The sequence below is a fragment of the Emydura macquarii genome, unplaced genomic scaffold (genome assembly GCF_026122565.2).
Source record: "Emydura macquarii macquarii isolate MOO-44397 ecotype Brisbane River unplaced genomic scaffold, CSIRO-AGI_Emac_v2 contig_1483, whole genome shotgun sequence".
NCBI classification, from domain to species: domain Eukaryota; kingdom Metazoa; phylum Chordata; order Testudines; family Chelidae; genus Emydura; species Emydura macquarii.
Window position 1 is genome coordinate 19,945,326 of NW_027131620.1, and position 14,592 is coordinate 19,959,917.

The 14,592-nt window shown below is 43.2% G+C and overlaps 1 protein-coding gene and 1 long non-coding RNA gene across 2 annotated transcripts in view; one reads left to right on the top strand and one right to left on the bottom strand.

Annotated features, from left to right (window-relative positions):
* The window catches only part of PPP1R16B (protein phosphatase 1 regulatory subunit 16B), an 87,301-nt gene that overhangs the window by 71,163 nt on the left and 1,546 nt on the right, over positions 1–14,592 (bottom strand). The gene's annotated exons all lie outside the window — the stretch shown is intronic.
* LOC137157388 (uncharacterized) lies at positions 12,399–13,529 on the top strand. The gene is made up of 2 exons (XR_010921108.1): positions 12,399–12,545; positions 13,037–13,529. It is a non-coding gene; the product is annotated as an uncharacterized lncRNA (long non-coding RNA).

Genomic DNA, 14,592 nt, shown 5'->3' on the forward strand with positions numbered 1-14,592 from the left:
AGGATCAGGGCATCTTACTGTCAAGTGGCAACTCCCTGAGCAGCCCAGACTTTAACTTGTGACATTATTTAGCTTAACAAAGAGAAGGTTAAGGAGTGACTTGATGACAGTCTAAGTATCTACATGGGGAACAAATATGTAATAATGGGCTCTTCAATCTAGCAGAGAAAGGTATAACATGGTCCAATGGCTGGAAGTTGACACTAGAGAGATTTAGGCCTGGCCTACACTAAAAAGTTAGGTCAACCTAGCTATGTCACTCAGGAAAAAGCCATACCCCTGAGTGATGTAAAGTCGACCCAACCCCCAGTTTGCTCCCTAGCCCCCAAATTAATAAAGCAAAGAGTAATCACCCGCAATCTAGTCACTTAAAGGGACAGTCAGTTTGATTTTTTTTTTTTTAAATAAACCACTGACTTTTCTATTTATTTGTTTAACTATTGATTTATTTACTTGGTGGGTTTAACAAGTTTACAAATTCTCACCACCTAAATATCAGAAACAAAACAATCACTACAACAATCATCTTTTATTTAAAGACGCATGGTACAGGAATAGAGTCACCAGATCTTTTGATTTAACGGGGTGTTATAGGTGCTGTAAGGATGCTCAAGTAATATCATATGTCGTTTCCTGTGATTTTATTAAATTTCGTGAGCGCTCTATAAACACAGATCTAATAGACCAGGCACGTCTATCATGTGTTAACATTAGAGGGAAAAAATGATTTGGGAACCCTCTTTCTTACAGATCATCCTTAAAATCGGGTGCTCGGAGACTTAGATATGAAATTCTTCAACTGCTTTGCTGTTTGTATAGGTCTTTGAAGCAAGAGTGAAGCTAAGGTCCCAGTCACACAAACGTGCACGTGAGTAATTTATTTCAAGAGTTGTCTCCTTCGAATTCAGTGGGATTACTGTGGGCACAGGTGTCTTCAGAATTGGGCCCCAAGGCCCCAGAGTGCTGTCAGGGCACAAAGAATAAAAGAACCCACCATCCTCCCCTTCCGACTAACTCCTCCCCCTGTTAATCTTCTCTCAGCTGGAATCAGAAGCTTAATGATAGAGTCTATAGAAGGGAAAACAGCCTTCAGTAAAGGAGGCAGGTTGGTTTATTTCATTAGCATCCATTCCTAGCCCACTGCCAGGTAAGAGTTTCTTCAGATCTGCCCCTCACCATTCATAACAGGTGTTTTCTATCCATGGCCGAGTTAAGGCCTTGTCAGCACCATTCCTACCCACCAGCCACTGCCAGCTGCAGAGAATATTACAGCTCTTCTGCTGCCATCCTCCCACGGATAACTCCATCAAGCACTGTCTTGAATCCTTAGCTGGAGTCAGAGGTTTCTTTGTTGCCCCTAATGCCTCACTTTTCCTTGAACCAAACTGGTTGGCGGTTCAGGTCCTGCACTGTGGTTTGGGCTAATAGACAGCGCCCACACTCAGGGGCAGTTTGGGAACCGTGTAGTCTGGGAAAGTAGTTGTCAAGTGGCAAGAGTTTCTCAGCACCAGGGGAAGCAGCAACTGCCCCCTGAGGCTGGGAGAGCCAGAGGGGGCTAAGCAGTCTGAGGGAGACCAAAGAAGGAGACCCCGGGCAGGGAGGGAAAGGAGGAATAGGGAAAGAGGCAGGTAGAAATCAAATGGACTCTAAATAAAAGCCAGGTAGGTGAGGGAACCTAAGATGGAAATGGGCCAGATGTGCAGTATAGCAGCACCAGCTGTATGCTAGCCTGGGTGGTAAGGTGCTTTGGAGTAGGTCTGCTATAGGACCAAGGAGTCTGGAAGTACAGTACCTCTGAAGTGCTGTATGGAAGGGCAAACAGACCAAAGTCTCTTCTACCTTGCTCTGGTGGGAGCTAAAACTGACATGGCCCTTTTCAGAGGCGTTTGGATAACACCAGTGTCCTACCTAATGCTCTCTTCAGTCAAACAGCTCTACATAATTTCCTAAGCCATGCATAATTTATTGCTGAGCACATACGGTGCAACATTTGCCAGCAGTCACTGCAGAGCCAAGGTCTAGTGCACTGTCTTCTGAAGCAGTGTGTGATACCTGTAGGACAGATGCTGTGACACCAAAGACTCTTCTGTCCTGATGATGGAAACTGTGGCAATAACCCTGTACTAGCTCATCAGCTTGCTATCACCGCATGTAAATCTGAGTATCACGTGTTCTTATTCACAGGAAATGCAGAAAGTACTGGGGTTTCTTTTCTTGTTCTTAATATATCACTTCACTAACAACAGTCTCTCCTACCTTCAGCCATCCAACATTTTGCTTAGCAATTTCTAGCCAGAGAAGGGCAATGTGACCATTCTTACTGCCTCCCCAGCCAACCTTAAACAGTTTCCCCTGCCTGTGACAGCTAATCTCGCTGTGAGGCCTTTCAGACACAAGGAAGGCTGGATCAGCTACCAGTATGGACTGCACGGTACAGTTGCCAGACAGAAGCACCTGGTCCATAGCGGTTCCTTTCACCACCTCCCACCCCAATCTCAGGGGATCAGTCAGTTAAAGGACATGTTCCCTCTCAACAATGGGTATGGGAGCAAACAGTGTCCTACCAATGGAAGGTTTCTAAGGTAACTAAGTACAAAAAAATTAGTGTTTCCTTGCCCAGTGTAGGATTTGCTTTTGTTCATTTAAAATTGAATGTCTGCTTCTCTGACCACAATCACAAATAGCCACTGGATAGATTGCTCTTATCCTCACTCTTATCCAAATCTCTGCCGCCCAGAACCACTGCACAACACAGCACCGCTTAGCACCTGCTTCCAGAGGTCAAGAACCAGCAGCAGAGCAGTGGAAGGAAGTTTGCATACTGTAGCATATGCTACACTAAACTCAGGACTGTGCATGAAACAGAGACTTGGCATAAGTACATCAATTACCCTTTCAAGGCACTGTAGAGATGACTAACCCTCTCAGCCCCCCTGCGAGGCGGATAACTGTAATCACTTCTGTTGCAAGGATGGGGAAATGGAGCTCTTACAGGAGTGAAGCGACTTGCCTGAGACCAGACAGCAAGTCAGCGATAGAGCCAGGCCTAGAGGTCTGGGGATGTTAGCTGTAGTCCAGTGCTCCACTATGCCCCCTGACTATCGTGAGCTCTCAGCTCACCCTTAGTAGTAATTTTAGCAAATATTTTTGAGAGCAAAATCTTATTGTGCCAGGATGGAGGGTACATAGGCACTGCCAGGATAGTCACAGGTAATGCAATTAAAAACCCGAGCCTGGCCCGGCTTGCGTGACTGTTTAATTGCAGTATAGATGTTTGGGCTCAGACTCGAGCCCAGGCTCTAGACCCTGCAAGGTGGAAGGGTCCCAGAGACCCAACGTCTACACTACAACTAAACGACCCTATAATCTCTGCCTGAGTCAGCTGGCATGGCCAGCCTTGGATGTCTAATTGCAGTGTAGACATACCCTAAGATGCATTCAGTATCTGTCATGCTCAGGACTCCCAAAGCCCTTTTGTAACTATATATATAAAGAATCTTTGAAATGTAGCCATCTCTGGGGTGATAGGCAGCAGTCAAGTGCTATTAACATACTGCATAAAAATTGAGGGAAGAGGAAATTTTGACCAAGGACCCTGGAGCAAACCATGATTCTTACAGAGTGTGGCTTTGATTATTTAATGTCCACCTACAGCAGGGGATGGACCTATAAGTCAAGAAGGGCTTGTGGATAAAGCACTAGATTGGGGCTCAAGAGTTCTGGGTTTGATTCCCAGCTCTGACACAGGCTTCCTGTGGGACTTTGGGCAAGTCACTTTCTCTGTGCCTCATTTTCCATCTCTAAGATGGGGATACGACCTCACCACGCTATTGAGAGGATAAATTCAGAACAACTTGAGATGCCGCTGTGTTGTTGGGGTGGCTACATAAACTGGATCAAAGATTACAAATTGCTTCCTTAAATCAAGAGAAGCCTGAAGATTGTAACGAAACACTTCCCCAGAGACTCAAAATCAATAAGTTTAGGAAGAAGTGTTTTGGTTTGGCTATTTTTCTCTAGGGTTCCAGATCATCTGTCTCTCCACTGAACTCATTCCCAGCACTGGGGATGAAATACCAAGCAAGAAAAGAAGGTGTTAAAGAGTGAGTCAGAAATTGTTTTAAAACCAATGCTGTTAATAGAAAAGTCAAAGGGTCTTGTTTTTTCCAACTGTTCCGCTTCAAACAAGAGCTGGAGGAAGCCTCTTAACATTTTCACCTCATGTTTCCTGTAACAGTTAACACAGCAGGATATAAAACACTTTTTTCCTCCCCACATTTCATCTTGGACTCACTTTCTCCACTTTCTTAAAGGGCCGCTGTGCCCAGTGTTCCTCCCCCAGATCAGCTTGTGTATTTGTAACATAACTGCTCTTTCAAGTGGCACCTCCGTGACAAGTAAAACAAATTGGGTGGCAGCCTCCAGTCATCTGCACTAGCTCCTAGCCAGAAAGTCGTACAGAAGCACAATATGGACCGAATCATGAGGATTTTCTAATGGTAGCCTGAGGTTTGTATTGTTAGGGGCCAATCCTGTGCTCCTAGAACTCCCACCAAGGTCAACAGCTGTGTGCTGAAGGAATGCAAGATCAGGCCCTCAGGGTGGAATTTTCATAGATACATAGGTCTAGTCTGACCTCCCGTGCAACACAAAAGTGTCTTGGAACACTAGTGTGTTTAGAGTGCAACTCCCATCTGCTTCCAATAGGGCACAAATGACATATAGAAGCCCAAGCCCCACTTCAACCCAATAAGAGTTAGGACACTTTAGAAAATCCCAGTCCTCACACTGCATGCTCAGCGGAGCAGAGTCTCCTCTTCGGTCGTTTTTCCACTCACTGCGCCGCTATGGCAATACAGGGCAAATGCTGCTCCATACATGTGGAGTTCCTTCAACTAAGCAGAACTGGTGCATTTCCACCACAGAGAAGAAAAGATATGGAGAGTCTGTGTGGGGAATGGCACCTTGGTGGCACGCACCAAACTAACTAAGGTGGCCATTCACACAGCCCCAGACTACTGGACATTCCACTATTACTTCTAGGAATCATGTGGGCCCACTCCTGCCTATGTGGGCCCCCCCGGTGTGACCTTCCACGCACAGTGCGTGTGAGGTCACACTGCATGCATGATGCCATTCTGAAGTGTGCACCGTCCCACCCTCACAAGTGTGACCTCATGTGGTGGAAATGCACCAGTTCTGCTTAGTTGAAGGAACTCCACATGTATGGAGCAGCATTTGCCCTGTATTGCTCACAGTGAAAACAGACAAAAACCACATTCAGGTTTGTCTCAGTACCGCACAGGGGACAAACCATTTAAAAACAGGACTGTACTTTAAAGCCAGACAAATAGCCTGCCTAAGCACAGCACAGGGTGCTCCTAGCATGCAGGGGAAGTTTGGAGTGAAGCAGAGGCAGGTCGAGTGTCTAGCAAGGCCCACTGATCTGCTTGTCCACTTGCTGCCACAGCCTCTGGATTCCCTGCAAAGGCTTCTGCAGAGCCCCAGTACACAGCGTGTCTACTCAGGCCATGGGCAAGGGCACAGGTTTGCCCCATAGGAGTCAGCCCCCTCCTTTCCTTTCCAGCCTCCTCCTTTGCCCCATAGGAGTCAGCCCCCTCCTTCCTAAACTTTCCAGGTTGGTTTATTAACACACGTTTTAAAAAATCTGAATTTAAGTGTAATTTAGGGCTTTTCTGGTGGGTGGTGAGAGCTAGGGGTAAAAATTTAAAGTTAGATTTCACACTGTTTTTTTATATAAGAATATCACGTTTCTAAGGAGATAAGAGTTAATAATCCATTCCTTACCTGACCACCTTTCTATCTGCATATTCAGTGCAGGCTGCGTCATGATATTTCAATCAAAGACTGACTGTTAAGCAACATCTAAGTGCACTTTAAGGGATCGCTGGCAACTGCAGAAACTGCTCCTGGGGCATTATAGAGGTGGATGCTCAGCAGCCTTTTGTTTGAAAGTTTGCTGTCAGTCAGACTGCTTCTAGATTGGCCAGGAACACAAAGCCATCAGGAAAGACGCTCGGGTAAGAGGGTCATCAGCTATGGGAAAGGGAAATTTTAAATTAAGTGTTACCTTTGAAAACCCAACCCTAATTTTTATTTGTAGAGGGATCGTAAACTGGGTTTGGGATTAAATGGTGACAAGATGACATAATCTAAGATTCCAACTCAGCTCCTTTCTATCCAGCTCAGAAGAGAAAGCTCTTCTATTTACTGGCCTGTAAAGTAGCAAAGACTATAGCTAAATTGCAATGAAGATTCATTTCTTTCCTGTATTAGGGCCATATGTTTTTATTTTAATTCTCTGCATGAAGACTCCTATTGATAGCACTTGTGCCAAGATGATAGTCACTTTATAAATATCTACAATAGCTACACCGAGATGCATTATGTTTAGTCACAGATAGCATATGACCCTGGGGATGGACAGCATGTGAAGGGCACAGGTAAGGGCAACTCTGGCCTTTCAAGGGAACAATGACATTTTCCTTCTGCCCCACCATTTCCCTGTTGCTATCGCAGAAGCAAAGTATCTGCTACAAAAAATCTGTCTCCAGTATCTAAGCAGAAGGATCCCATCACAGAATTCAGAGTTTACTTGGGAGAAATGGAAAGACCAGAACTGCATTTCTGTGCAAACATGAACTGAATTTTAACTGCCACCTCACAGCAGAGCACAGCATCCTCTGGACCAGGCTGAACTGCACTAACGAAACATTTCATGGAGCAGCAGGTAGCAGCCCAGATTATGTGGAACAATTGAGGGCATAAGTCTCCAATTCGGTTTTCCATTTAATTTTTTTTTTTTTCCCCAGCACATAGAATCTGAATGCAGGTTGCCAAGCCAGACACCTGCAGAGGAAGTGGTCTGACCCATTTGTGACAACAACTTTATAATCACCTTGAATTTGTTTTTCTGGTTCAAGCAGTTTTCTCCAGCACTCCAATGGGTATAGATGAGCTTGGTCCCAAAACCCAGTTCCTTTCCTGATATTTTAGACCATACATCTGAAAATACCATGGTTTGAAGATGTAGATTTTCCAAAACAGCCTAGAGATCAAAGACACATGAAGCAGGCTACACCAGCATTTGAAGAAAATCCCCATTCCTTAAGATAAACACTGATACCCTCTTAAACCAGAATCTTCTTAATGGAAGCAGTCAAAGGCCCAAGCCATTTGGTGCTATTTTGACAATGAAGTACTAGAATATGCACCGGAAACAGCCCTATTTGGCCAGAGAAACAAGCTAGGGAAATTAACAGATTTCCCTTTCTAACTTCTGTGGCACCTCAGAGGCTGCCCAAGGCTGAAATTTCCTTCCTGCGCTCCCCACATTTCCCCTGATGTGTGCTCACGGATGGTTAGAGGGAGACATTTCAACATGCCCCAATCATGACGCAAAGTCTGGTCAGCAGCAGTCAAAGCATCTCGAATTTCATCAATTCCTACTTGAGACATCTGCATGAAGCAAGGTCTGAAGGTCTCTGCCCATTTGCTCTCTACACACTAAGATATCACCACCAGTGGGAACAGCTGAGCAGTGGCTGCTCTAAGGCCAGATGTGCAGAGTTTCCTAGAAAAGCAGAGGCAATTCTCAATGGATTTCAGTAGATATTTTACTATCAATACGAGGCCAAGTGTACCCTTGGTGTAACTCCATTGATGGGATGGATTTGGCCTGGGAGTTACTCTCAGTGTAACAAGCAGAATTTAGCCTTGTTCAACACCTGATATTTCTGTGATTTGGAGTGGTGCTTGTGATCTTCAGCTTCAGCAGCGCAGGGAATTTTGCCTGAACCATCTGCAGTTTTCAGATCTGGCTGCTGGAGGCCACTCTGCAGCCGGTAGCAGCTGTAACTATTGCCTGCAGCACCAGGGCACTATATGCACTGAGCCAGGCAGAACCCTGGAGCAGGCCCAGCTCCGAGTTGCACTCTTACCAAGCGTGGCACCAGTGCCACCGTGCCCCCTCTCTATCCTTCTCTCATTAAAGGTAGGATCCCAGGGCATTTCCACCTGCAGGCTGGAAACACAAAACCAACCGAGGAGTGAGTCACTGAGCAGAAACACAGGGGAGGACTCTGGATACAGTGTGGGGGAAGAGAGAGGAAAGCAGGCGCTGATGCCTGCCTACAGGTTTGCATTTAAGGTTGTGATTTCAACCTGTGATTGTCACACACAATGGGGTAAACCAGGAGAAATCAAAAGCCGTGATTCATTCAGACCAAAAAAAAAAAAAAAATGAGTCAGAGCCCAAAGAATCATGAAATGTTAAAATAAAATAAAAACTGCTCATTTGTATGACTGCACAGTGTTTTTCCCTAGTTCCGGAGACACCATGCAAACACTTCTGCCTCTCCCCTGCGAGAGTGAACAAAGTGTGTGGCATGACAGCTAATTACAAATAATTCACACCTGCCACCAATACACAGTTCAGGCTATCCATTAGCACCTCCTCAGCCTGTTACATCTGATGTTCTGTTCTCCCTAGGATCTGCCCTGGATCTCAGAAATGCTGTGCAGTACAGCCCAGCAAAAGATTTTGGTTCAATCATTATTAAGCCATCTGGGGAATGCAAACACAAGACCTACCAAGCAAGAGCTGTCTGTTTGTGTGCTTCCAGCAGGCTATAGGATCAGGCAGTCAGTGGGCTGATCTTGAATGCTATTGGTTTAAATAGTCCAAATTCAGTCTAAGCAGCTGGAATGAGATAGGTGCACTCCCATCGATGTAGGATCTCTGCAGTTTTTAGCAGTAACAAATTCAAAGTAAGGACTAAAGCTAATTTCAACAGGCCACACACTGCATTATGCCCTCAGAATGGACAATCAGTCTCAACTATTTTAAGAGCATATAGTGTGGACAGGACAGCAGGAGATTGGATTTCTGTTCCTGGCTCTGCCACTGTCCTGCTGTATGATCTTGGGTAAGTCACCTCCCTATCTAGCCTGTCCCACAGTGCTTGTCTACATCGGGAAGTTATTTTGGAATAAGGTAGGGTATGAATTTAAAGTGCTACAGCTATTCTGGAATGACTCCTCATGTAGACACTTCTTTTTTCTTTTTTTTTTTTAAATGAGTGGACCTTTTTCCAGTTTAATCCACTTCCAAAATAGATTAAGCTAAAACAAAAAAAGAAACTTGCATTTGGAATTAGTGTGCACATGAGAGCTATTGCAGAATAGCTATTCCTATCCATTTTTGCATGTACAAGCTCTTAGTCTCTCTTTGTCTCCTTACCACCCTGCTCCTTCCCTCTCATCTGTTAGAGGAAAAGAATAATCATATGAAAACTGCTTGAGAGACTATGGAGCAAGTACTAAGTGAGAGATCAGTACTATCAAACTTAAGAACTTTATTTTATACTGAAGCAAAAACCTCCCTCTGAAAATTATTTTTCTGTTCAAAACTAACTTGCTATTTATCAAACTCTTATTTAGCCTCCTTAATCCAGATCCTATTATTCTAAGTGTGAATAGAAAAAAAGCCATTCAGTTAACTTCCGTAATTCCAACAGAAGAAGGGAAAAACACAAAGTCTACAGAGCAGTAACACCTACCCACCTTCCCAGTGCATGTAACAATTCCCATGAGTATAACTTCAGTTTATCTCCTTTGAAAACCATGAGATTTGATCCTTCCCAGTTAAAAATACAGATTAAATGTTTCAACAAACAAACAATTGAGAGTAATGTAAAAGACTGAGTATATTCTACTGAGAATGCAGTGGAAGAGGCATGAGATGGACTCAAGAGGCCTATGTTGTAACCTGGGCTTTCACTGACATAACTTGGGTAGTCATTTCAACTCTGCCTCAGTTTCTCCTTCTGTAAAATGGTGAAGCTGCCTACTTGTCTTTGCAAAATGCTTTGAAAACTGCAGTTAAACCATTTATTTTAAATGCTAATGAGAACAGGACTTCTGGGTTCATTCCCATGCCTGCCACTGACCATGGAACTCTGGGCCTGTCAATCATTTAACCCATGCCTCAGTTTACCCCGCTGTGCAATGATGTACTTTATTTGTCTTATTGGAGTATTGAGGCTTAACATTTGTAAAACCCCTCCATCTTGTCTAGTACTTACATGCCCTGATCACCATAGTCTCAGGGAAACTTTACAAGACCCTCAGATGAAAGATGCTGTAAGAACAAACTACGTATTACTAAGAATCTCAGCTCAGCTCTGACAAGCTCAGCCCCGACTGATGCTTTTGACCTCACACTCCTAAATGTCCTTGTAGACGACATAGGTTCGCTAATATTAGCTCAGATTGTCTGGTCACTGGTGGGTAGATGACAATAAGAAAGAGCATTCTTGTCTTTGCTACCAGGAAATAGAGGAACTTCAACATTTTGCACTGTCTGGAGAGCATATTCTGTTTTAACCATGAAACATTTGGGACCTTACATCCCTCCACGCTGGGAAACTGTAATAAGAAATATTTTACACTATTGATCCAAGTGCCAGAGTGCTTTAAACAATTCAGTCTCTCATGTGAGGTAGAAGTAGCCCTATTTTATACAGGGAAACAAAGGCATGTAACCAGTGACTTACTCATACAACCTATTGCCATTCCTGACTGCAGTTCCCAAACACAAAACAAGCTGGACTCATGCTTTATGAATATGGATGTTAAAGCCACATATGTGCAAAAGCAGAACCTACAGTAAGACGGCCTTCTCGTTAATTACTCAGGGCTGGAGAGATTGATATTTTCAAATCAAAGGTAATGGGTCTCACCTAGATAGTCAACATAAGATTAATTTTTAAGGCTTGTTAAGGGTAGAAGAAGTTCAAGAGTGTCACTTTAAAGAAAAATATTAAGGAAAAATGCATGTTGCACAGCAAAAGGTGACAGTCTACAAATGAACATGCCATGAATGGGAGGAACACTTCATTGAGCAACACAGCTGGTATGGGTAGATAACTGTACATATGTAGCAATAGCTCTGTCTGTGTGAATGAGCGAGCAATCACAAGGAAGGGAGATAGAACGACAAGCAGACTAATAGAAGAAGACAGACCTCTAGTAAGATTGCAATAAGCTTCTTTAAACTTCCCTAAAGGGAGAGCCAGCTGGCAAGCCATTCCCAGGATAGGGTGTTACTGGACTCAAGAGCCTTGCAAAAAGTGAACAGCTGACTCTTTTCACACATCCCAGTTCACTCCTTCAGCTCTGTTAAGAGAGTTGAGGGCTAGATACACACTGTCCAATGGTTTAAATAAGCATTTACTTGCCCTCAACACTTATTGGCCTTTCTGGCACAGAAGAAAACCAGCTGAGCTGTTGCAGCTAGAAAACAAACACTGAATTCAGACTGACCATTAGCATCTTCAGAACAACCAACCTACTATCACTCACCTACCAACCTAGTCCAGCTACTTTAGCCGAAATGAAAACAGCGCATTTTAAATGCATACCAAATTCTTCTATGACATTAGCAACCCTGGGCCCCAACCCTGCAATGAGCAACATGCAGACACACTCCAGAATTTGCACAGAGCCCCTGAAGTCAAGGCAGCTCTGTGTGGGAAGAGGTATCTGCCCATAAGTTGCTCACTGCAGGATTGGGGCCTTAGTGTCCACAAATGCATCTATGGCAAATGTTATTGACTTGGGACTAGAGTTGGGTTTCTTCTCACCCGCAAGAGTTCTTTATTTCAAAAGCAAGAAGCATGTAATTACACTGACTTTTTAAGTGACATTTGAAACAAGGTTTTATTCTACCTAAATGGAGATGGGGGAGAATAAGAGGGAAGAAGAGGAGGACGACTGTCAGCCTAGTTTATAAAATCTGGTGGGAAATTACACTCACTGTACTAGTATTTTTAAAAAGCCTGCAAAAGAGATGCAGAGAATCAAGTGCAGCAGTTTGCAAAAGGAATTTCCATAAGATCAACAGGATGATTGGATTAGTGGGTATGATTAATGGAGAGAAATTGCTACACCCAGCCCACAGACAAGATGACAAAGTGAAGCTCTGATAAATATCCAGAAATAAATGAGCAACAGTGACAAAGGTGAGCTATTACCTAAACTAGCTAAGGGTTTTTAAATGAGTAACAGACTTCAGTGAATGTTGAATATTAGGTAACATTTTTTTCTCCTGAGCAGCTAGGCCAATTAACCAGTGATCTAATTTGCCAGGTGAGGTCATTGAATCATCATTTATCTAGTTTCATTTTGAACCACCTAAACTATGGACCAAGTTTTACCCTCCAGCTGAATGAGAAATTCTAAGGCCTGGTCTACACTAGAAAATTAGGTTGGTTTTATCTAGGTTGATTGAGGGTGTGAAAAATACACAGCTGTCAGTGGCATAGTTAAACCAGCCCCTGTCTAGACAGTGCTAGATTGATGGAAGGATTCTTCCATCAACCTAGCTACTGCCTCTCACGGAGGTAGATCACCTATGCTGGCAGGAGAATCCCTCCCATCAGCATAAGGAGTGTCTACACTGAAGTGCTATAGCTAGTCCCTTCTAGCCACACATGCTAATCCTGGGAAAATACTAAGCAATGGTAGGTCTGATTCTGGTCTCACTTAAAATTTGTTTTATACCAGTTTAATTACAGAGTTGCCTAACTGAATTTAGATTTAGACAGGCAAGCAAGAGAAGAATCCAGCTCAGCAGAGTTACACTAGCTGACGTGATTTCGTAGTTAAATTCTGTGGTTTGTTTGAAGAGAATGGGTTCCTTTTGTTGGGGTGGGGCATGGAAGACAGCATGATCTAGTAACCTAGCATCCTTAGAAATCTTTTGGAACAAAGCCTACAATTTTGCTAGTGTACACCAGAGTAAAATGAAATATTCACTGGTCAGCAAGAAAGCCATGGGCTTTTTTGTTGTTTGTTAACCTGAATATCTCAGACTGTGTAACTACCACCAACAGTATTCCAGTAAACACTGGCTGATGTTTTGCTTTTACTGAATGAAATATGCCCAGAGGCAACCAGCATTTTATAAATGATCAAAGTAAAAATAAAACATGGCTGAATTTTCCCCCAACAGAATTGTTTCAGAGATGATACAGTGCAACACAGACACCAAGAAGAAGCTGGTACAATTGGTACCAAGAAAATCCAAGCAGGAACAAGTTCTCACCAAAGAAAGACTCAGCAAGAATCTTAACAAGAAAGACCTTGTTAGAGACAAGCTGACTGGATATGCAGTGCTCTTAAGAGGAGAGAGGAACAGTAGCATCTTTATGTCTAAATTGTATCACATGCATCATGCACATTGGAACTAGAATACTTTTAATCTTACATTTACTATGAAATCTTCAGTCATTTTCCCCTACCTCCAGTCAGAAGGAAAGCAGCTCAACTTTTAGGAATCTCAGGGCTGATACAGACCCCATGGAAATAAAGGAAGCCTTTCAATTAGCTTTAATGGTTTTGGATCCAGATGTTCAATGTAGAGATTAAATGAGTAAGGGAAAAGTGTTGTCAGAGCTGTTATTTATATAGCATTTACTAGAGCATCCTATGTGCTTTACAGTGAAACCAATCAAGGTGTGGACTAGCATCCCCAAATTAAAGTCAGTTCCAAGACAATAAATAGACAATCAGTTCTGAATATTAGAAAGAATACTTAGCCCTTCCTTGTGCAATTTAATATGAATAATCTAAAGCTCAAAACACGCCGGTTGAGGAAGGTAAGGTAACGGATGGACACAGATGTTAGGACACTCAACTCATTTTTGTCTGAAAATGCTTTATACGCTTGTTACAAATACCTAAGATGACAAGAATTGAAACACTGGAAACTCCCCCCCCCCCCCCATTTGTTTGCTTTGTGCATTCCACAAGTCAGTTTCACTATTACCCCTATATAATTAATGTCCACTGGTTTGTGTGTGTTTTTTACAACAGAAAAAATAAACATTTTAAACTACAAGAAAGTGATTATAAAACACAAAGACTGGCAGGCACAATGCAGACTGAAAGCATCTCTTCAAAATGACTGAACTGCACACACGAGCCTCAGGGCAGAGATAGCACCTGAAACTGCTGTTCCTATGACTAGATTTGAGGTTGGTTGAATGTCTCTGTCAGAGACTTTCAGTGGATCACCCAGGAAGACTGTAGCAGAGCTGGCAGTTGAACTTCCTGAAGACCCATCCTACACTTTAACCATTAGTCCATTTCTAAATACAGAGGTTTTTGTTTAACTGAAGTATATTAACATGTCTAAATCGTGCCACAGGAAAAGAACTTCCAGATGAAGCAAATAAAACCTACACTTACATGGGGGCAAGAAACGGAGGACCTGAATTCTCTGGTTTCCTGTGATCACCTAATTTCCATAATGGGAAAAGTGAAGCCAATCTAGCAATGGAAGGAACTGCCCTAGAAAGTTAATTATGTCCCCATCATTAGATGTGTTCAAGATGAGGTTAGACAAACATATAGTGGGATTAACCCTCTTTTATCCTACTTGATGTGGAGGGCTGACTAGATTATTTAAGTGATCTTTCCAAGTTTGTCTAGGATTGCACAATGCAGGAGGTTACTTCCTGAGTTACCGAGACACTGCACAGTAATTTTGTTATCACTGCTCCACAG